Source organism: Cyanistes caeruleus, chromosome 11, assembly GCF_971803275.1.
Source record: "Cyanistes caeruleus chromosome 11, bCyaCae1.hap1.1, whole genome shotgun sequence".
In the NCBI taxonomy this organism is placed as follows: Eukaryota; Metazoa; Chordata; class Aves; order Passeriformes; family Paridae; genus Cyanistes; species Cyanistes caeruleus.
This window is the reverse complement of record NC_141711.1, coordinates 23,227,792-23,248,888: the sequence shown is the minus strand read 5'-3', so window position 1 is coordinate 23,248,888 and position 21,097 is coordinate 23,227,792. Positions and strand designations below refer to the sequence as shown.

General features: G+C 50.4%; 1 long non-coding RNA gene across 1 annotated transcript; it reads right to left on the bottom strand.

Annotated features, from left to right (window-relative positions):
• Positions 1-778: 778 nt before the first annotated feature.
• LOC147651151 (uncharacterized) lies at positions 779-15,472 on the bottom strand. The gene is made up of 11 exons (XR_015274829.1): positions 14,246-15,472; positions 13,918-14,151; positions 11,098-13,626; positions 10,770-11,003; positions 7,953-10,478; positions 7,625-7,858; positions 4,808-7,333; positions 4,480-4,713; positions 1,663-4,188; positions 1,335-1,568; positions 779-1,043 (listed from the first exon to the last, which is right to left on the bottom strand). It is a non-coding gene; the product is annotated as an uncharacterized LOC147651151 (long non-coding RNA).
• Positions 15,473-21,097: the final 5,625 nt, after the last annotated feature.

The following is a 21,097-nucleotide window of genomic DNA, read 5'->3' as shown; positions in this document are numbered from 1 at the left end:
GAGCATCTGGGAAAGGTGCTGAGCATCTTCAGGCCTAGAAGCACAAAAGAGCTCAGGCTCTCCCCGAACTGGGTTTTCAGGGCAGCTTTCCATATCTCTGCAAGATTTCTTCATCCCTCAACACGTCTGACTTCATTATGTCCAACGATGCATTTGGGTTTCTTCCGTCCTCTTGTGTGCCCGTGAGTAACCTTCCACGTGGATGAAGGAGACTGTGTACAGGACAATTGATTGCGGCATTGCCATTTGGCTTCACTGTCACTCAGTTGAACACGGTCCTTATCTAAGAAGGACTTCCAAGAAATGGGTAGGAGTTTTGGCTGTGAGAGGAGCAGAAAGCACATTTTCTACAGCAAATTGCTAGCTGATGCACTTTCCTCCCTGCCAAAATAGTGATTGCCATTCATCTTCCTGGGAAGAATGTAAAGACCCATTCAGAGATGCCAGGTTCAGCTGGCCTGTGGCTTTGTGTACCTCATTTCACATGTCCAGTTTCAAGGGCCACTAAAAGAGGCTCATGTTTGCCTTGCTACCCACAAGTGCTGTAGGTATTTCCAGGAGAAGAGGGAAAACATCGCTGTCCTGTGGTGTGGTAGAAATGCCACCACAACTGTGATTGTGTGAGCAAAGCCAGCCAGTGCTTTTTGGGGCAGCAGCAGCAGCTGAGAGTGTGGCAGAGCGGTTTTGATACTCTTTTTAGAGTCCTGCAAACATTGTTCCCGAAACAACCCACAGCTTTGCAAATGTGCCCGAAGAAAATGCAAAGAGAACTGGGGTGTGAAAATCAAAGACTGTTTATCTGTAGAAGAAAAGGAACAAGAATGAACTACACCACATATTTACACTGTAAGAATATTGGTAACAACAACAACAACAACAACAACAAACTATAGAACCTATTTACCTGAGAAGAGATCTAACAAAACTCTATGAAACGTATTTACAGACAACTTAAACAAACTCTAAAACCTCTATCCTGAACACAACAACTGTAAAATGTATGTACAGCAGGGTGGCATCTGTGTCTGTGATGTCCCTAAGTCCTGGAAGAAAAACAAGTAGCACGGTCAGTGCAGTCAGGCACGGAAGGGTGTTCCATGTGCTGCCGGGCTGGGACACTGGCCCAGTGGGACTCTGCTGCCAGAAGGGAGCCTGGCTGGGGGCTGTGGCCCAGGCACTGGAACAGGGCTTGTGTGGCCCACAGCAAGCCCAGGCCAGGCCAGGGATGGCCAGCAGAATCCAGTGCATGGGCTAGCGTGTCCCTGAGCAGGGAGTGCCCAGCCCGGCCCCAGGCTGGCAGCAGGGGACCCACTCTGCCTGTGGGGAGCACCTGCCTGTTCTGCTGCTGGCATCGGTCTTCATCCCAAGACCATGTCTTCCTCCTTGTCTTTTAGATCAATATCCATCTCTTCAATAGAATCTTTCGTTTCCACCTCCATCTCTTCCTCTGTCTCGTACATATCCGCATCCTTCTCTTCCTCTCCACTATCCTCTCCGTCCACTTCCATGGCTTCTTCTCTATCAGTCTGTGTATCGACGTCCGTCTCCTCCTCTCCGTCTGTGCCAGCCTGCAGAGGCAGCAAAATTTCCCAGCCTGTCCCACAGAGCTCCAGCCCAGCCAGGCAGCTGCGGGGTGTCCGCCTCCGTGGAATAGTACCATACCTCTTTTGGAACAAATGCAGACATCCTGCAGGGATGGAGAGCAAAATCCAAGCGATGGGGAGCTTTGGGGACTGCTGGGGGAATCAGGGAGCAGGTGGCAACAAGGTGACAGGGGTAGGCTTGGAGCAGGGTGAATGAAGAGCGTGCTGGCACAAGGAGCCAAGGGTTGTGTTGTGGCCGTTGCTGGATGCTGGAAGTTCTAGCTGGAGCGTGCACTGTGACATCACCGCCAGGAGTTCAGGCCCAGGCTGAAGAGGACAACGGAGACCGTAGAATGAATGATGGAATCCCTGGGTGCTTGGGCTTGGAAGGGACCCTAAAGACCATCTTGTTCCAAGCGGAGCAATCTTCGCCCAGAATAGGTTGCTCAGAGCCCCGCTCCCAGCTGGCCTTGGATGTTGCCAAGGATGGAGCATCCCCAGCCTCTGTGCACAGCCTGGGCCAGTGGCCCAGCAGCCGGAGTGGAAAAGAGCAGCTTCATTAGATCCAACTTCAAGCTCACTCCTGCAGTTGAAAGGCTTCTCCTCTCTGTGCCCATCTTTCCTAGAGCTGCAGGGAGGCCTCGCCAGCCCCCTTCTCTTTCCAGGCTGAGCATCCCCAGCCCCACACGGACAGCAGTCCGATGCGTGGCAGTCAAGGCTAAAGGGTAGCAAATGGCTACATCAGGAAGTGAGAGATGGAAGCTTTTGGAGATGGAAGCTTTACCTCTAAATGTAGAAAAGAAAGCAAAGTGGAGGGGGAAATGGTGGGACTCTGGCTCTGTTCTAACTGGCGAAGATTTTCTTCTCTTCTTTTCTGTCGTGCTAACCCAAGTTTTGTTGTTTGAAAGGAGGTTTAGCAAAATATCCATCGTCTTCTCCACTGCTGAAACACTGAACAACATCTGGGCAGGCTGAGGATGCAGAGCAAAACCTGCAAATATCTACTGCTGATCGTGATCCTGGGGAATGCAGCTAAAGCCAGCCAAAAGCAATTTCTGGAAAGTCAAGCCTGGCTTACGTTTTCTGGAGTTTGGTTGTGCCAACTTCACCAGTCATTTCTAAAAAAGGAAAAGAAACTCCAAGCAAAAGAGAGAAAAACACAAAGAAACCAACCCAAAGAAACCAATCAAACAAACAGATAAAACACCCCCAGTCAAACCAAAGGCAATGAGAAGTTAGGACTAGTTGTAAGGATATCACAGCAGGCGAATGGCTGCTTCCTACTTGGATCACCATCCAAAGCCACCTAGAACAACTTCTCCAAAACATATCCAACAGGAGAAATGGAAAAAGTGATCCATGGCAGCTCTGCATTGTGGTGAAGGATGAGCATGCAGTGGTCCAGATGCAGCACTGCCCACCCTCCAGGCTACTGTTTGCTCTGCTGAAAGACTCTTGCAGGACTGTGGCCCCTCTCCATGCAATGGAAATCATTGCCACAGCTCTCAGTTGAGGCACTGGCATTTCCAGAGCCAGATTCAGGCACAATCCTACTGCCTGCTGAGCATCTGGGAAAGGTGCTGAGCATCTTCAGGCCTAGAAGCACAAAAGAGCTCAGGCTCTCCCCAAACTGGGTTTTCAGGGCAGCTTTCCATATCTCTGCAAGATTTCTTCATCCCTCAACACGTCTGACTTTATTATGTCCAACGATGCATTTGGGTTTCTTCCGTCCTCTTGTGTGCCCGTGAGTAACCTTCCACGTGGATGAAGGAGACTGTGTACAGGACAATTGATTGCGGCATTGCCATTTGGCTTCACTGTCACTCAGTTGAACACGGTCCTTATCTAAGAAGGACTTCCAAGAAATGGCTAGGAGTTTTGGCTGTGAGAGGAGCAGAAAGCACATTTTCTACAGCAAATTGCTAGCTGATGCACTTTCCTCCCTGCCAAAATAGTGATTGCCATTCATCTTCCTGGGAAGAATGTAAAGACCCATTCAGAGATGCCAGGTTCAGCTGGCCTGTGGCTTTGTGTACCTCATTTCACATGTCCAGTTTCAAGGGCCACTAAAAGAGGCTCATGTTTGCCTTGCTACCCACAAGTGCTGTAGGTATTTCCAGGAGAAGAGGGAAAACATTGCTGTCCTGTGGTGTGGTAGAAATGCCACCACAACTGTGATTGTGTGAGCAAAGCCAGCCAGTGCTTTTTGGGGCAGCAGCAGCAGCTGAGAGTGTGGCAGAGCGGTTTTGATACTCTTTTTAGAGTCCTGCAAACATTGTTCCCGAAACAACCCACAGCTTTGCAAATGTGCCCGAAGAAAATGCAAAGAGAACTGGGGTGTGAAAATCAAAGACTGTTTATCTGTAGAAGAAAAGGAACAAGAATGAACTACACCACATATTTACACTGTAAGAATATTGGTAACAACAACAACAACAACAACAACAAACTATAGAACCTATTTACCTGAGAAGAGATCTAACAAAACTCTATGAAACGTATTTACAGACAACTTAAACAAACTCTAAAACCTCTATCCTGAACACAACAACTGTAAAATGTATGTACAGCAGGGTGGCATCTGTGTCTGTGATGTCCCTAAGTCCTGGAAGAAAAACAAGTAGCACGGTCAGTGCAGTCAGGCACGGAAGGGTGTTCCATGTGCTGCCGGGCTGGGACACTGGCCCAGTGGGACTCTGCTGCCAGAAGGGAGCCTGGCTGGGGGCTGTGGCCCAGGCACTGGAACAGGGCTTGTGTGGCCCACAGCAAGCCCAGGCCAGGCCAGGGATGGCCAGCAGAATCCAGTGCATGGGCTAGCGTGTCCCTGAGCAGGGAGTGCCCAGCCCGGCCCCAGGCTGGCAGCAGGGGACCCACTCTGCCTGTGGGGAGCACCTGCCTGTTCTGCTGCTGGCATCGGTCTTCATCCCAAGACCATGTCTTCCTCCTTGTCTTTTAGATCAATATCCATCTCTTCAATAGAATCTTTCGTTTCCACCTCCATCTCTTCCTCTGTCTCGTACATATCCGCATCCTTCTCTTCCTCTCCACTATCCTCTCCGTCCACTTCCATGGCTTCTTCTCTATCAGTCTGTGTATCGACGTCCGTCTCCTCCTCTCCGTCTGTGCCAGCCTGCAGAGGCAGCAAAATTTCCCAGCCTGTCCCACAGAGCTCCAGCCCAGCCAGGCAGCTGCGGGGTGTCCGCCTCCGTGGAATAGTACCATACCTCTTTTGGAACAAATGCAGACATCCTGCAGGGATGGAGAGCAAAATCCAAGCGATGGGGAGCTTTGGGGACTGCTGGGGGAATCAGGGAGCAGGTGGCAACAAGGTGACAGGGGTAGGCTTGGAGCAGGGTGAATGAAGAGCGTGCTGGCACAAGGAGCCAAGGGTTGTGTTGTGGCCGTTGCTGGATGCTGGAAGTTCTAGCTGGAGCGTGCACTGTGACATCACCGCCAGGAGTTCAGGCCCAGGCTGAAGAGGACAACGGAGACCGTAGAATGAATGATGGAATCCCTGGGTGCTTGGGCTTGGAAGGGACCCTAAAGACCATCTTGTTCCAAGCGGAGCAATCTTCGCCCAGAATAGGTTGCTCAGAGCCCCGCTCCCAGCTGGCCTTGGATGTTGCCAAGGATGGAGCATCCCCAGCCTCTGTGCACAGCCTGGGCCAGTGGCCCAGCAGCCGGAGTGGAAAAGAGCAGCTTCATTAGATCCAACTTCAAGCTCACTCCTGCAGTTGAAAGGCTTCTCCTCTCTGTGCCCATCTTTCCTAGAGCTGCAGGGAGGCCTCGCCAGCCCCCTTCTCTTTCCAGGCTGAGCATCCCCAGCCCCACACGGACAGCAGTCCGATGCGTGGCAGTCAAGGCTAAAGGGTAGCAAATGGCTACATCAGGAAGTGAGAGATGGAAGCTTTTGGAGATGGAAGCTTTACCTCTAAATGTAGAAAAGAAAGCAAAGTGGAGGGGGAAATGGTGGGACTCTGGCTCTGTTCTAACTGGCGAAGATTTTCTTCTCTTCTTTTCTGTCGTGCTAACCCAAGTTTTGTTGTTTGAAAGGAGGTTTAGCAAAATATCCATCGTCTTCTCCACTGCTGAAACACTGAACAACATCTGGGCAGGCTGAGGATGCAGAGCAAAACCTGCAAATATCTACTGCTGATCGTGATCCTGGGGAATGCAGCTAAAGCCAGCCAAAAGCAATTTCTGGAAAGTCAAGCCTGGCTTACGTTTTCTGGAGTTTGGTTGTGCCAACTTCACCAGTCATTTCTAAAAAAGGAAAAGAAACTCCAAGCAAAACAGAGAAAAACACAAAGAAACCAACCCAAAGAAACCAATCAAACAAACAGATAAAACACCCCCAGTCAAACCAAAGGCAATGAGAAGTTAGGACTAGTTGTAAGGATATCACAGCAGGCGAATGGCTGCTTCCTACTTGGATCACCATCCAAAGCCACCTAGAACAACTTCTCCAAAACATATCCAACAGGAGAAATGGAAAAAGTGATCCATGGCAGCTCTGCATTGTGGTGAAGGATGAGCATGCAGTGGTCCAGATGCAGCACTGCCCACCCTCCAGGCTGCTGTTTGCTCTGCTGAAAGACTCTTGCAGGACTGTGGCCCCTCTCCATGCAATGGAAATCATTGCCACAGCTCTCAGTTGAGGCACTGGCATTTCCAGAGCCAGATTCAGGCACAATCCTACTGCCTGCTGAGCATCTGGGAAAGCTGCTGAGCATCTTCAGGCCTAGAAGCACAAAAGAGCTCAGGCTCTCCCCAAACTGGGTTTTCAGGGCAGCTTTCCATATCTCTGCAAGATTTCTTCATCCCTCAACACGTCTGACTTTATTATGTCCAACGATGCATTTGGGTTTCTTCCGTCCTCTTGTGTGCCCGTGAGTAACCTTCCACGTGGATGAAGGAGACTGTGTACAGGACAATTGATTGCGGCATTGCCATTTGGCTTCACTGTCACTCAGTTGAACACGGTCCTTATCTAAGAAGGACTTCCAAGAAATGGGTAGGAGTTTTGGCTGTGAGAGGAGCAGAAAGCACATTTTCTACAGCAAATTGCTAGCTGATGCACTTTCCTCCCTGCCAAAATAGTGATTGCCATTCATCTTCCTGGGAAGAATGTAAAGACCCATTCAGAGATGCCAGGTTCAGCTGGCCTGTGGCTTTGTGTACCTCATTTCACATGTCCAGTTTCAAGGGCCACTAAAAGAGGCTCATGTTTGCCTTGCTACCCACAAGTGCTGTAGGTATTTCCAGGAGAAGAGGGAAAACATCGCTGTCCTGTGGTGTGGTAGAAATGCCACCACAACTGTGATTGTGTGAGCAAAGCCAGCCAGTGCTTTTTGGGGCAGCAGCAGCAGCTGAGAGTGTGGCAGAGCGGTTTTGATACTCTTTTTAGAGTCCTGCAAACATTGTTCCCGAAACAACCCACAGCTTTGCAAATGTGCCCGAAGAAAATGCAAAGAGAACTGGGGTGTGAAAATCAAAGACTGTTTATCTGTAGAAGAAAAGGAACAAGAATGAACTACACCACATATTTACACTGTAAGAATATTGGTAACAACAACAACAACAACAACAACAAACTATAGAACCTATTTACCTGAGAACAGATCTAACAAAACTCTATGAAACGTATTTACAGACAACTTAAACAAACTCTAAAACCTCTATCCTGAACACAACAACTGTAAAATGTATGTACAGCAGGGTGGCATCTGTGTCTGTGATGTCCCTAAGTCCTGGAAGAAAAACAAGTAGCACGGTCAGTGCAGTCAGGCACGGAAGGGTGTTCCATGTGCTGCCGGGCTGGGACACTGGCCCAGTGGGACTCTGCTGCCAGAAGGGAGCCTGGCTGGGGGCTGTGGCCCAGGCACTGGAACAGGGCTTGTGTGGCCCACAGCAAGCCCAGGCCAGGCCAGGGATGGCCAGCAGAATGCAGTGCATGGGCTAGCGTGTCCCTGAGCAGGGAGTGCCCAGCCCGGCCCCAGGCTGGCAGCAGGGGACCCACTCTGCCTGTGGGGAGCACCTGCCTGTTCTGCTGCTGGCATCGGTCTTCATCCCAAGACCATGTCTTCCTCCTTGTCTTTTAGATCAATATCCATCTCTTCAATAGAATCTTTCGTTTCCACCTCCATCTCTTCCTCTGTCTCGTACATATCCGCATCCTTCTCTTCCTCTCCACTATCCTCTCCGTCCACTTCCATGGCTTCTTCTCTATCAGTCTGTGTATCGACGTCCGTCTCCTCCTCTCCGTCTGTGCCAGCCTGCAGAGGCAGCAAAATTTCCCAGCCTGTCCCACAGAGCTCCAGCCCAGCCAGGCAGCTGCGGGGTGTCCGCCTCCGTGGAATAGTACCATACCTCTTTTGGAACAAATGCAGACATCCTGCAGGGATGGAGAGCAAAATCCAAGCGATGGGGAGCTTTGGGGACTGCTGGGGGAATCAGGGAGCAGGTGGCAACAAGGTGACAGGGGTAGGCTTGGAGCAGGGTGAATGAAGAGCGTGCTGGCACAAGGAGCCAAGGGTTGTGTTGTGGCCGTTGCTGGATGCTGGAAGTTCTAGCTGGAGCGTGCACTGTGACATCACCGCCAGGAGTTCAGGCCCAGGCTGAAGAGGACAACGGAGACCGTAGAATGAATGATGGAATCCCTGGGTGCTTGGGCTTGGAAGGGACCCTAAAGACCATCTTGTTCCAAGCGGAGCAATCTTCGCCCAGAATAGGTTGCTCAGAGCCCCGCTCCCAGCTGGCCTTGGATGTTGCCAAGGATGGAGCATCCCCAGCCTCTGTGCACAGCCTGGGCCAGTGGCCCAGCAGCCGGAGTGGAAAAGAGCAGCTTCATTAGATCCAACTTCAAGCTCACTCCTGCAGTTGAAAGGCTTCTCCTCTCTGTGCCCATCTTTCCTAGAGCTGCAGGGAGGCCTCGCCAGCCCCCTTCTCTTTCCAGGCTGAGCATCCCCAGCCCCACACGGACAGCAGTCCGATGCGTGGCAGTCAAGGCTAAAGGGTAGCAAATGGCTACATCAGGAAGTGAGAGATGGAAGCTTTTGGAGATGGAAGCTTTACCTCTAAATGTAGAAAAGAAAGCAAAGTGGAGGGGGAAATGGTGGGACTCTGGCTCTGTTCTAACTGGCGAAGATTTTCTTTTCTTCTTTTCTGTCGTGCTAACCCAAGTTTTGTTGTTTGAAAGGAGGTTTAGCAAAATATCCATCGTCTTCTCCACTGCTGAAACACTGAACAACATCTGGGCAGGCTGAGGATGCAGAGCAAAACCTGCAAATATCTACTGCTGATCGTGATCCTGGGGAATGCAGCTAAAGCCAGCCAAAAGCAATTTCTGGAAAGTCAAGCCTGGCTTACGTTTTCTGGAGTTTGGTTGTGCCAACTTCACCAGTCATTTCTAAAAAAGGAAAACAAACTCCAAGCAAAAGAGAGAAAAACACAAAGAAACCAACCCAAAGAAACCAATCAAACAAACAGATAAAACACCCCCAGTCAAACCAAAGGCAATGAGAAGTTAGGACTAGTTGTAAGGATATCACAGCAGGCGAATGGCTGCTTCCTACTTGGATCACCATCCAAAGCCACCTAGAACAACTTCTCCAAAACATATCCAACAGGAGAAATGGAAAAAGTGATCCATGGCAGCTCTGCATTGTGGTGAAGGATGAGCATGCAGTGGTCCAGATGCAGCACTGCCCACCCTCCAGGCTGCTGTTTGCTCTGCTGAAAGACTCTTGCAGGACTGTGGCCCCTCTCCATGCAATGGAAATCATTGCCACAGCTCTCAGTTGAGGCACTGGCATTTCCAGAGCCAGATTCAGGCACAATCCTACTGCCTGCTGAGCATCTGGGAAAGGTGCTGAGCATCTTCAGGCCTAGAAGCACAAAAGAGCTCAGGCTCTCCCCAAACTGGGTTTTCAGGGCAGCTTTCCATATCTCTGCAAGATTTCTTCATCCCTCAACACGTCTGACTTTATTATGTCCAACGATGCATTTGGGTTTCTTCCGTCCTCTTGTGTGCCCGTGAGTAACCTTCCACGTGGATGAAGGAGACTGTGTACAGGACAATTGATTGCGGCATTGCCATTTGGCTTCACTGTCACTCAGTTGAACACGGTCCTTATCTAAGAAGGACTTCCAAGAAATGGGTAGGAGTTTTGGCTGTGAGAGGAGCAGAAAGCACATTTTCTACAGCAAATTGCTAGCTGATGCACTTTCCTCCCTGCCAAAATAGTGATTGCCATTCATCTTCCTGGGAAGAATGTAAAGACCCATTCAGAGATGCCAGGTTCAGCTGGCCTGTGGCTTTGTGTACCTCATTTCACATGTCCAGTTTCAAGGGCCACTAAAAGAGGCTCATGTTTGCCTTGCTACCCACAAGTGCTGTAGGTATTTCCAGGAGAAGAGGGAAAACATTGCTGTCCTGTGGTGTGGTAGAAATGCCACCACAACTGTGATTGTGTGAGCAAAGACAGCCAGTGCTTTTTGGGGCAGCAGCAGCAGCTGAGAGTGTGGCAGAGCGGTTTTGATACTCTTTTTAGAGTCCTGCAAACATTGTTCCCGAAACAACCCACAGCTTTGCAAATGTGCCCGAAGAAAATGCAAAGAGAACTGGGGTGTGAAAATCAAAGACTGTTTATCTGTAGAAGAAAAGGAACAAGAATGAACTACACCACATATTTACACTGTAAGAATATTGGTAACAACAACAACAACAACAACAACAAACTATAGAACCTATTTACCTGAGAAGAGATCTAACAAAACTCTATGAAACGTATTTACAGACAACTTAAACAAACTCTAAAACCTCTATCCTGAACACAACAACTGTAAAATGTATGTACAGCAGGGTGGCATCTGTGTCTGTGATGTCCCTAAGTCCTGGAAGAAAAACAAGTAGCACGGTCAGTGCAGTCAGGCACGGAAGGGTGTTCCATGTGCTGCCGGGCTGGGACACTGGCCCAGTGGGACTCTGCTGCCAGAAGGGAGCCTGGCTGGGGGCTGTGGCCCAGGCACTGGAACAGGGCTTGTGTGGCCCACAGCAAGCCCAGGCCAGGCCAGGGATGGCCAGCAGAATCCAGTGCATGGGCTAGCGTGTCCCTGAGCAGGGAGTGCCCAGCCCGGCCCCAGGCTGGCAGCAGGGGACCCACTCTGCCTGTGGGGAGCACCTGCCTGTTCTGCTGCTGGCATCGGTCTTCATCCCAAGACCATGTCTTCCTCCTTGTCTTTTAGATCAATATCCATCTCTTCAATAGAATCTTTCGTTTCCACCTCCATCTCTTCCTCTGTCTCGTACATATCCGCATCCTTCTCTTCCTCTCCACTATCCTCTCCGTCCACTTCCATGGCTTCTTCTCTATCAGTCTGTGTATCGACGTCCGTCTCCTCCTCTCCGTCTGTGCCAGCCTGCAGAGGCAGCAAAATTTCCCAGCCTGTCCCACAGAGCTCCAGCCCAGCCAGGCAGCTGCGGGGTGTCCGCCTCCGTGGAATAGTACCATACCTCTTTTGGAACAAATGCAGACATCCTGCAGGGATGGAGAGCAAAATCCAAGCGATGGGGAGCTTTGGGGACTGCTGGGGGAATCAGGGAGCAGGTGGCAACAAGGTGACAGGGGTAGGCTTGGAGCAGGGTGAATGAAGAGCGTGCTGGCACAAGGAGCCAAGGGTTGTGTTGTGGCCGTTGCTGGATGCTGGAAGTTCTAGCTGGAGCGTGCACTGTGACATCACCGCCAGGAGTTCAGGCCCAGGCTGAAGAGGACAACGGAGACCGTAGAATGAATGATGGAATCCCTGGGTGCTTGGGCTTGGAAGGGACCCTAAAGACCATCTTGTTCCAAGCGGAGCAATCTTCGCCCAGAATAGGTTGCTCAGAGCCCCGCTCCCAGCTGGCCTTGGATGTTGCCAAGGATGGAGCATCCCCAGCCTCTGTGCACAGCCTGGGCCAGTGGCCCAGCAGCCGGAGTGGAAAAGAGCAGCTTCATTAGATCCAACTTCAAGCTCACTCCTGCAGTTGAAAGGCTTCTCCTCTCTGTGCCCATCTTTCCTAGAGCTGCAGGGAGGCCTCGCCAGCCCCCTTCTCTTTCCAGGCTGAGCATCCCCAGCCCCACACGGACAGCAGTCCGATGCGTGGCAGTCAAGGCTAAAGGGTAGCAAATGGCTACATCAGGAAGTGAGAGATGGAAGCTTTTGGAGATGGAAGCTTTACCTCTAAATGTAGAAAAGAAAGCAAAGTGGAGGGGGAAATGGTGGGACTCTGGCTCTGTTCTAACTGGCGAAGATTTTCTTTTCTTCTTTTCTGTCGTGCTAACCCAAGTTTTGTTGTTTGAAAGGAGGTTTAGCAAAATATCCATCGTCTTCTCCACTGCTGAAACACTGAACAACATCTGGGCAGGCTGAGGATGCAGAGCAAAACCTGCAAATATCTACTGCTGATCGTGATCCTGGGGAATGCAGCTAAAGCCAGCCAAAAGCAATTTCTGGAAAGTCAAGCCTGGCTTACGTTTTCTGGAGTTTGGTTGTGCCAACTTCACCAGTCATTTCTAAAAAAGGAAAACAAACTCCAAGCAAAACAGAGAAAAACACAAAGAAACCAACCCAAAGAAACCAATCAAACAAACAGATAAAACACCCCCAGTCAAACCAAAGGCAATGAGAAGTTAGGACTAGTTGTAAGGATATCACAGCAGGCGAATGGCTGCTTCCTACTTGGATCACCATCCAAAGCCACCTAGAACAACTTCTCCAAAACATATCCAACAGGAGAAATGGAAAAAGTGATCCATGGCAGCTCTGCATTGTGGTGAAGGATGAGCATGCAGTGGTCCAGATGCAGCACTGCCCACCCTCCAGGCTGCTGTTTGCTCTGCTGAAAGACTCTTGCAGGACTGTGGCCCCTCTCCATGCAATGGAAATCATTGCCACAGCTCTCAGTTGAGGCACTGGCATTTCCAGAGCCAGATTCAGGCACAATCCTACTGCCTGCTGAGCATCTGGGAAAGCTGCTGAGCATCTTCAGGCCTAGAAGCACAAAAGAGCTCAGGCTCTCCCCAAACTGGGTTTTCAGGGCAGCTTTCCATATCTCTGCAAGATTTCTTCATCCCTCAACACGTCTGACTTTATTATGTCCAACGATGCATTTGGGTTTCTTCCGTCCTCTTGTGTGCCCGTGAGTAACCTTCCACGTGGATGAAGGAGACTGTGTACAGGACAATTGATTGCGGCATTGCCATTTGGCTTCACTGTCACTCAGTTGAACACGGTCCTTATCTAAGAAGGACTTCCAAGAAATGGGTAGGAGTTTTGGCTGTGAGAGGAGCAGAAAGCACATTTTCTACAGCAAATTGCTAGCTGATGCACTTTCCTCCCTGCCAAAATAGTGATTGCCATTCATCTTCCTGGGAAGAATGTAAAGACCCATTCAGAGATGCCAGGTTCAGCTGGCCTGTGGCTTTGTGTACCTCATTTCACATGTCCAGTTTCAAGGGCCACTAAAAGAGGCTCATGTTTGCCTTGCTACCCACAAGTGCTGTAGGTATTTCCAGGAGAAGAGGGAAAACATCGCTGTCCTGTGGTGTGGTAGAAATGCCACCACAACTGTGATTGTGTGAGCAAAGCCAGCCAGTGCTTTTTGGGGCAGCAGCAGCAGCTGAGAGTGTGGCAGAGCGGTTTTGATACTCTTTTTAGAGTCCTGCAAACATTGTTCCCGAAACAACCCACAGCTTTGCAAATGTGCCCGAAGAAAATGCAAAGAGAACTGGGGTGTGAAAATCAAAGACTGTTTATCTGTAGAAGAAAAGGAACAAGAATGAACTACACCACATATTTACACTGTAAGAATATTGGTAACAACAACAACAACAACAACAACAACAAACTATAGAACCTATTTACCTGAGAACAGATCTAACAAAACTCTATGAAACGTATTTACAGACAACTTAAACAAACTCTAAAACCTCTATCCTGAACACAACAACTGTAAAATGTATGTACAGCAGGGTGGCATCTGTGTCTGTGATGTCCCTAAGTCCTGGAAGAAAAACAAGTAGCACGGTCAGTGCAGTCAGGCACGGAAGGGTGTTCCATGTGCTGCCGGGCTGGGACACTGGCCCAGTGGGACTCTGCTGCCAGAAGGGAGCCTGGCTGGGGGCTGTGGCCCAGGCACTGGAACAGGGCTTGTGTGGCCCACAGCAAGCCCAGGCCAGGCCAGGGATGGCCAGCAGAATGCAGTGCATGGGCTAGCGTGTCCCTGAGCAGGGAGTGCCCAGCCCGGCCCCAGGCTGGCAGCAGGGGACCCACTCTGCCTGTGGGGAGCACCTGCCTGTTCTGCTGCTGGCATCGGTCTTCATCCCAAGACCATGTCTTCCTCCTTGTCTTTTAGATCAATATCCATCTCTTCAATAGAATCTTTCGTTTCCACCTCCATCTCTTCCTCTGTCTCGTACATATCCGCATCCTTCTCTTCCTCTCCAGTATCCTCTCCGTCCACTTCCATGGCTTCTTCTCTATCAGTCTGTGTATCGACGTCCGTCTCCTCCTCTCCGTCTGTGCCAGCCTGCAGAGGCAGCAAAATTTCCCAGCCTGTCCCACAGAGCTCCAGCCCAGCCAGGCAGCTGCGGGGTGTCCGCCTCCGTGGAATAGTACCATACCTCTTTTGGAACAAATGCAGACATCCTGCAGGGATGGAGAGCAAAATCCAAGCGATGGGGAGCTTTGGGGACTGCTGGGGGAATCAGGGAGCAGGTGGCAACAAGGTGACAGGGGTAGGCTTGGAGCAGGGTGAATGAAGAGCGTGCTGGCACAAGGAGCCAAGGGTTGTGTTGTGGCCGTTGCTGGATGCTGGAAGTTCTAGCTGGAGCGTGCACTGTGACATCACCGCCAGGAGTTCAGGCCCAGGCTGAAGAGGACAACGGAGACCGTAGAATGAATGATGGAATCCCTGGGTGCTTGGGCTTGGAAGGGACCCTAAAGACCATCTTGTTCCAAGCGGAGCAATCTTCGCCCAGAATAGGTTGCTCAGAGCCCCGCTCCCAGCTGGCCTTGGATGTTGCCAAGGATGGAGCATCCCCAGCCTCTGTGCACAGCCTGGGCCAGTGGCCCAGCAGCCGGAGTGGAAAAGAGCAGCTTCATTAGATCCAACTTCAAGCTCACTCCTGCAGTTGAAAGGCTTCTCCTCTCTGTGCCCATCTTTCCTAGAGCTGCAGGGAGGCCTCGCCAGCCCCCTTCTCTTTCCAGGCTGAGCATCCCCAGCCCCACACGGACAGCAGTCCGATGCGTGGCAGTCAAGGCTAAAGGGTAGCAAATGGCTACATCAGGAAGTGAGAGATGGAAGCTTTTGGAGATGGAAGCTTTACCTCTAAATGTAGAAAAGAAAGCAAAGTGGAGGGGGAAATGGTGGGACTCTGGCTCTGTTCTAACTGGCGAAGATTTTCTTTTCTTCTTTTCTGTCGTGCTAACCCAAGTTTTGTTGTTTGAAAGGAGGTTTAGCAAAATATCCATCGTCTTCTCCACTGCTGAAACACTGAACAACATCTGGGCAGGCTGAGGATGCAGAGCAAAACCTGCAAATATCTACTGCTGATCGTGATCCTGGGGAATGCAGCTAAAGCCAGCCAAAAGCAATTTCTGGAAAGTCAAGCCTGGCTTACGTTTTCTGGAGTTTGGTTGTGCCAACTTCACCAGTCATTTCTAAAAAAGGAAAACAAACTCCAAGCAAAAGAGAGAAAAACACAAAGAAACCAACCCAAACAAACCAATCAAACAAACAGATAAAACACCCCCAGTCAAACCAAAGGCAATGAGAAGTTAGGACTAGTTGTAAGGATATCACAGCAGGCGAATGGCTGCTTCCTACTTGGATCACCATCCAAAGCCACCTAGAACAACTTCTCCAAAACATATCCAACAGGAGAAATGGAAAAAGTGATCCATGGCAGCTCTGCATTGTGGTGAAGGATGAGCATGCAGTGGTCCAGATGCAGCACTGCCCACCCTCCAGGCTGCTGTTTGCTCTGCTGAAAGACTCTTGCAGGACTGTGGCCCCTCTCCATGCAATGGAAATCATTGCCACAGCTCTCAGTTGAGGCACTGGCATTTCCAGAGCCAGATTCAGGCACAATCCTACTGCCTGCTGAGCATCTGGGAAAGGTGCTGAGCATCTTCAGGCCTAGAAGCACAAAAGAGCTCAGGCTCTCCCCAAACTGGGTTTTCAGGGCAGCTTTCCATATCTCTGCAAGATTTCTTCATCCCTCAACACGTCTGACTTTATTATGTCCAACGATGCATTTGGGTTTCTTCCGTCCTCTTGTGTGCCCGTGAGTAACCTTCCACGTGGATGAAGGAGACTGTGTACAGGACAATTGATTGCGGCATTGCCATTTGGCTTCACTGTCACTCAGTTGAACACGGTCCTTATCTAAGAAGGACTTCCAAGAAATGGGTAGGAGTTTTGGCTGTGAGAGGAGCAGAAAGCACATTTTCTACAGCAAATTGCTAGCTGATGCACTTTCCTCCCTGCCAAAATAGTGATTGCCATTCATCTTCCTGGGAAGAATGTAAAGACCCATTCAGAGATGCCAGGTTCAGCTGGCCTGTGGCTTTGTGTACCTCATTTCACATGTCCAGTTTCAAGGGCCACTAAAAGAGGCTCATGTTTGCCTTGCTACCCACAAGTGCTGTGGGTATTTCCAGGAGAAGAGGGAAAACATCGCTGTCCTGTGGTGTGGTAGAAATGCCACCACAACTGTGATTGTGTGAGCAAAGCCAGCCAGTGCTTTTTGGGGCAGCAGCAGCAGCTGAGAGTGTGGCAGAGCGGTTTTGATACTCTTTTTAGAGTCCTGCAAACATTGTTCCCGAAACAACCCACAGCTTTGCAGATGTGCCCGAAGAAAATGCAAAGAGAACTGGGGTGTGAAAATCAAAGACTGTTTATCTGTAGAAGAAAAGGAACAAGAATGAACTACACCACATATTTACACTGTAAGAATATTGGTAACAACAACAACAACAACAACAACAACAAGCTATAGAACCTATTTACCTGAGAACAGATCTAACAAAACTCTATGAAACGTATTTACAGACAACTTAAACAAACTCTAAAACCTCTATCCTGAACACAACAACTGTAAAACGTATGTACAGCAGGGTAGCATCTGTGTCTGTGATGTCCCTAAGTCCTGCAAGAAAAACAAGTAGCACGGTCAGTGCAGTCAGGCACGGAAGGGTGTTCCATGTGCTGCCGGGCTGGGACACTGGCCCAGTGGGACTCTGCTGCCAGAAGGGAGCCTGGCTGGGGGCTGTGGCCCAGGCACTGGAACAGGGCTTGTGTGGCCCACAGCAAGCCCAGGCCAGGCCAGGGATGGCCAGCAGAATCCAGTGCATGGGCTAGCGTGTCCCTGAGCAGGGAGTGCCCAGCCCGGCCCCAGGCTGGCAGCAGGGGACCCACTCTGCCTGTGGGGAGCACCTGCCTGTTCTGCTGCTGGCATCGGTCTTCATCCCAAGACCATGTCTTCCTCCTTGTCTTTTAGATCAATATCCATCTCTTCAATAGAATCTTTCGTTTCCACCTCCATCTCTTCCTCTGTCTCGTACATATCCACATCCATCTCTTCCTCTCCAGTATCCTCTGCGTCCACTTCCATGGCTTCTTCTCTATCAGTCTGTGTATCGACGTCCGTCTCCTCCTCTCCGTCTGTGCCAGCCTGCAGAGGTAGCAAAATTTCAGCGTGGGGTCCCTTTCCCAACCTGTCCCACAGAGCTCCAGCCCAGCCAGGCAGCTGCGGGGTGTCTGCCTCCGTGGAATAGTATCATACCTCTTTTGGAACAAATGCAGACATCCTGCAGGGATGGAGAGCAAAATCCAAGCGATGGGGAGCTTTGGGGACTGCTGGGGGAATCAGGGAGCAGGTGGCAACAAGGTGACAGGGGTAGGCTTGGAGCAGGGTGAATGAAGAGCGTGCTGGCACAAGGAGCCAAGGGTTGTGTTGTGGCCGTTGCTGGATGCTGGAAGTTCTAGCTGGAGCGTGCACTGTGACATCACCGCCAGGAGTTGAGGCCCAGGCTGAAGTGGACAACGGAGACCGTCGAATGAATGATGGAATCCCTGGGTGCTTGGGCTTGGAAGGGACCCTAAAGACTATCTTGTTCCAAGCGGAGCAATCTTCGCCCAGAATAGGTTGCTCAGAGCCCCGCTCCCAGCTGGCCTTGGATGTTGCCAAGGATGGAGCATCCCCAGCCTCTGTGCACAGCCTGGGCCAGTGGCCCAGCAGCCGGAGTGGAAAAGAGCAGCTTCATTAGATCCAACTTCAAGCTCACTCCTGCAGTTGAAAGGCTTCTCCTCTCTGTGCCCATCTTTCCTAGAGCTGCAGGGAGGCCTCGCCAGCCCCCTTCTCTTTCCAGGCTGAGCATCCTCAGCCCCACACGGACAGCAGTGCGATGCGTGGCAGTCAAGGCTAAAGGGTAGCAAATGGCTACATCAGGAAGTGAGAGATGGAAGCTTTTGGAGATGGAAGCTTTACCTCTAAATGTAGAAAAGAAAGAAAAGTGGAGGGGGAAATGGTGGGACTCTGGCTCTGTTCTAACTGGTGAAGATTTTCTTTTCTTCTTTTCTGTCGTGCTAACCCAAGTTTTGTTGTTTGAAAGGAGGTTTGGCAAAATATCCATCGTCTTCTCCACTGCTGAAACACTGAACAACATCTGGGCAGGCTGAGGATGCAGAGCAAAACCTGCAAATATCTACTGCTGATCGTGATCCTGGGGAATGCAGCTAAAGCCAGCCAAAAGCAATTTCTGGAAAGTCAAGCCTGCTTTACGTTTTCTGGAGTTTGGTTGTGCCAGCTTCACCAGTCATTTCTAAAAAAGGAAAAGAAACTCCAAGCAAAAGAGAGAAAAACACAAAGAAACCAACCCAAAGAAACCAATCAAACAAACAGATAAAACACCCCCAGTCAAACCAAAGGCAATGAGAAGTTAGGACTAGTTGTAAGGATATCACAGCAGGCGAATGGCTGCTTCCTACTTGGATCACCATCCAAAGCCACCTAGAACAACTTCTCCAAAACATATCCAACAGGAGAAATGGAAAAAGTGATCCATGGCAGCTCTGCATTGTGGTGAAGGATGAGCATGCAGTGGTCCAGATGCAGCATTGCCCACCCTCCAGGCTGCTGTTTGCTCTGCTGAAAGACTCTTGCAGGACTGTGGCCCCTCTCCATGCAATGGAAATCCTTGCCACAGCTCTCAGTTGAGGCACTGGCATTTCCAGAGCCAGATTCAGGCACAATCCTACTGCCTGCTGAGCATCTGGGAAAGCTGCTGAGCATCTTCAGGCCTAGAAGCACAAAAGAGCTCAGGCTCTCCCCAAACTGGGTTTTCAGGGCAGCTTTCCATATCTCTGCAAGATTTCTTCATCCCTCAACACGTCTGACTTTATTATGTCCAACGATGCATTTGGGTTTCTTCCGTCCTCTTGTGTGCCCGTGAGTAACCTTCCACGTGGATGAAGGAGATTGTGTACAGGACAATTGATTGCGGCATTGCCATTTGGCTTCACTGTCACTCAGTTGAACACGGTCCTTATCTAAGAAGGACTTCCAAGAAATGGGTAGGAGTTTTGGCTGTGAGAGGAGCAGAAAGCACATTTTCTACAGCAAATTGCTAGCTGATGCACTTTCCTCCCTGCCAAAATAGTGATTGCCATTCATCTTCCTGGGAAGAATGTAAAGACCCATTCAGAGATGCCAGGTTCAGCTGGCCTGTGGCTTTGTGTACCTCATTTCACATGTCCAGTTTCAAGGGCCACTAAAAGAGGCTCATGTTTGCCTTGCTACCCACAAGTGCTGTAGGTATTTCCAGGAGAAGAGGGAAAACATCGCTGTCTTGTGGTGTGGTAGAAATGCCACCACAACTGTGATTCTGTGAGCAAAGACAGCCAGTGCTTTTTGAGGCAGCAGCAGCAGCTGAGAGTGTGGCAGAGCGGTTTTGATACTCTTTTTAGAGTCCTGCAAGCATTGTTCCTGAAACAACCCACAGCTTTGCAAATGTGCCCGAAGAAAATGCAAAGAGAACTGGGGTGTGAAAATCAAAGACTGTTTATCTGTAGAAGAAAAGGAACAAGAATGAACTACACCACATATTTACACTGTAAGAATATTGGTAACAACAACAACAACAACAACAACAAACTATAGAACCTATTTACCTGAGAACAGATCTAACAAAACTCTATGAAACGTATTTACAGACAACTTAAACAAACTCTAAAACCTCTATCCTGAACACAACAACTGTAAAACGTATGTACAGCAGGGTAGCATCTGTGTCTGTGATGTCCCTAAGTCCTGGAAGGAAAAACAAGTAGCACGGTCAGTGCAGTCAGGCACGGAAGGGTGTTCCATGTGCTGCCGGGCTGGGACACTGGCCCAGTGGGACTCTGCTGCCAGAAGGGAGCCTGGCTGGGGGCTGTGGCCCAGGCACTGGAACAGGGCTTGTGTGGCCCACAGCAAGCCCAGGCCAGGCCAGGGATGGCCAGCAGAATGCAGTGCATGGGCTAGCGTGTCCCTGAGCAGGGAGTGCCCAGCCCGGCCCCAGGCTGGCAGCAGGGGACCCACTCTGCCTGTGGGGAGCACCTGCCTGTTCTGCTGCTGGCATCGGTCTTCATCCCAAGACCATGTCTTCCTCCTTGTCTTTTAGATCAATATCCATCTCTTCAATATAATCTTTACTTTCCACCTCCATCTCTTCCTCTGTCTCGTACATATCCACATCCATCTCTTCCTCTCCAGTATCCTCTGCGTCCACTTCCATGGCTTCTTCTCTATCAGTCTGTGTATCGACGTCCGTCTCCTCCTCTCCGTCTGTGCCAGCCTGCAGAGGTAGCAAAATTTCAGCGTGGGGTCCCTTTCCCAACCTGTCCCACAGAGCTCCAGCCCAGCCAGGCACCTGCGGGGTGTCCGCCTCCGTGGAATAGTATCATACCTCTTTTGGAACAAATGCAGACATCCTGCAGGGATGGAGAGCAAAATCCAAGCGATGGGGAGCTTTGGGGACTGCTGGGGGAATCAGGGAGCAGGTGGCAACAAGGTGACAGGGGTAGGCTTGGAGCAGGGTGAATGAAGAGCGTGCTGGCACAAGGAGCCAAGGGTTGTGTTGTGGCCGTTGCTGGATGCTGGAAGTTCTAGCTGGAGCGTGCACTGTGACATCACCGCCAGGAGTTGAGGCCCAGGCTGAAGTGGACAACGGAGACCGTCGAATGAATGATGGAATCCCTGGGTGCTTGGGCTTGGAAGGGACCCTAAAGACTATCTTGTTCCAAGCGGAGCAATCTTCGCCCAGAATAGGTAGCTCAGAGCCCCGCTCCCAGCTGGCCTTGGATGTTGCCAAGGATGGAGCATCCCCAGCCTCTGTGCACAGCCTGGGCCAGTGGCCCAGCAGCCGGAGTGGAAAAGAGCAGCTTCATTAGATCCAACTTCAAGCTCACTCCTGCAGTTGAAAGGCTTCTC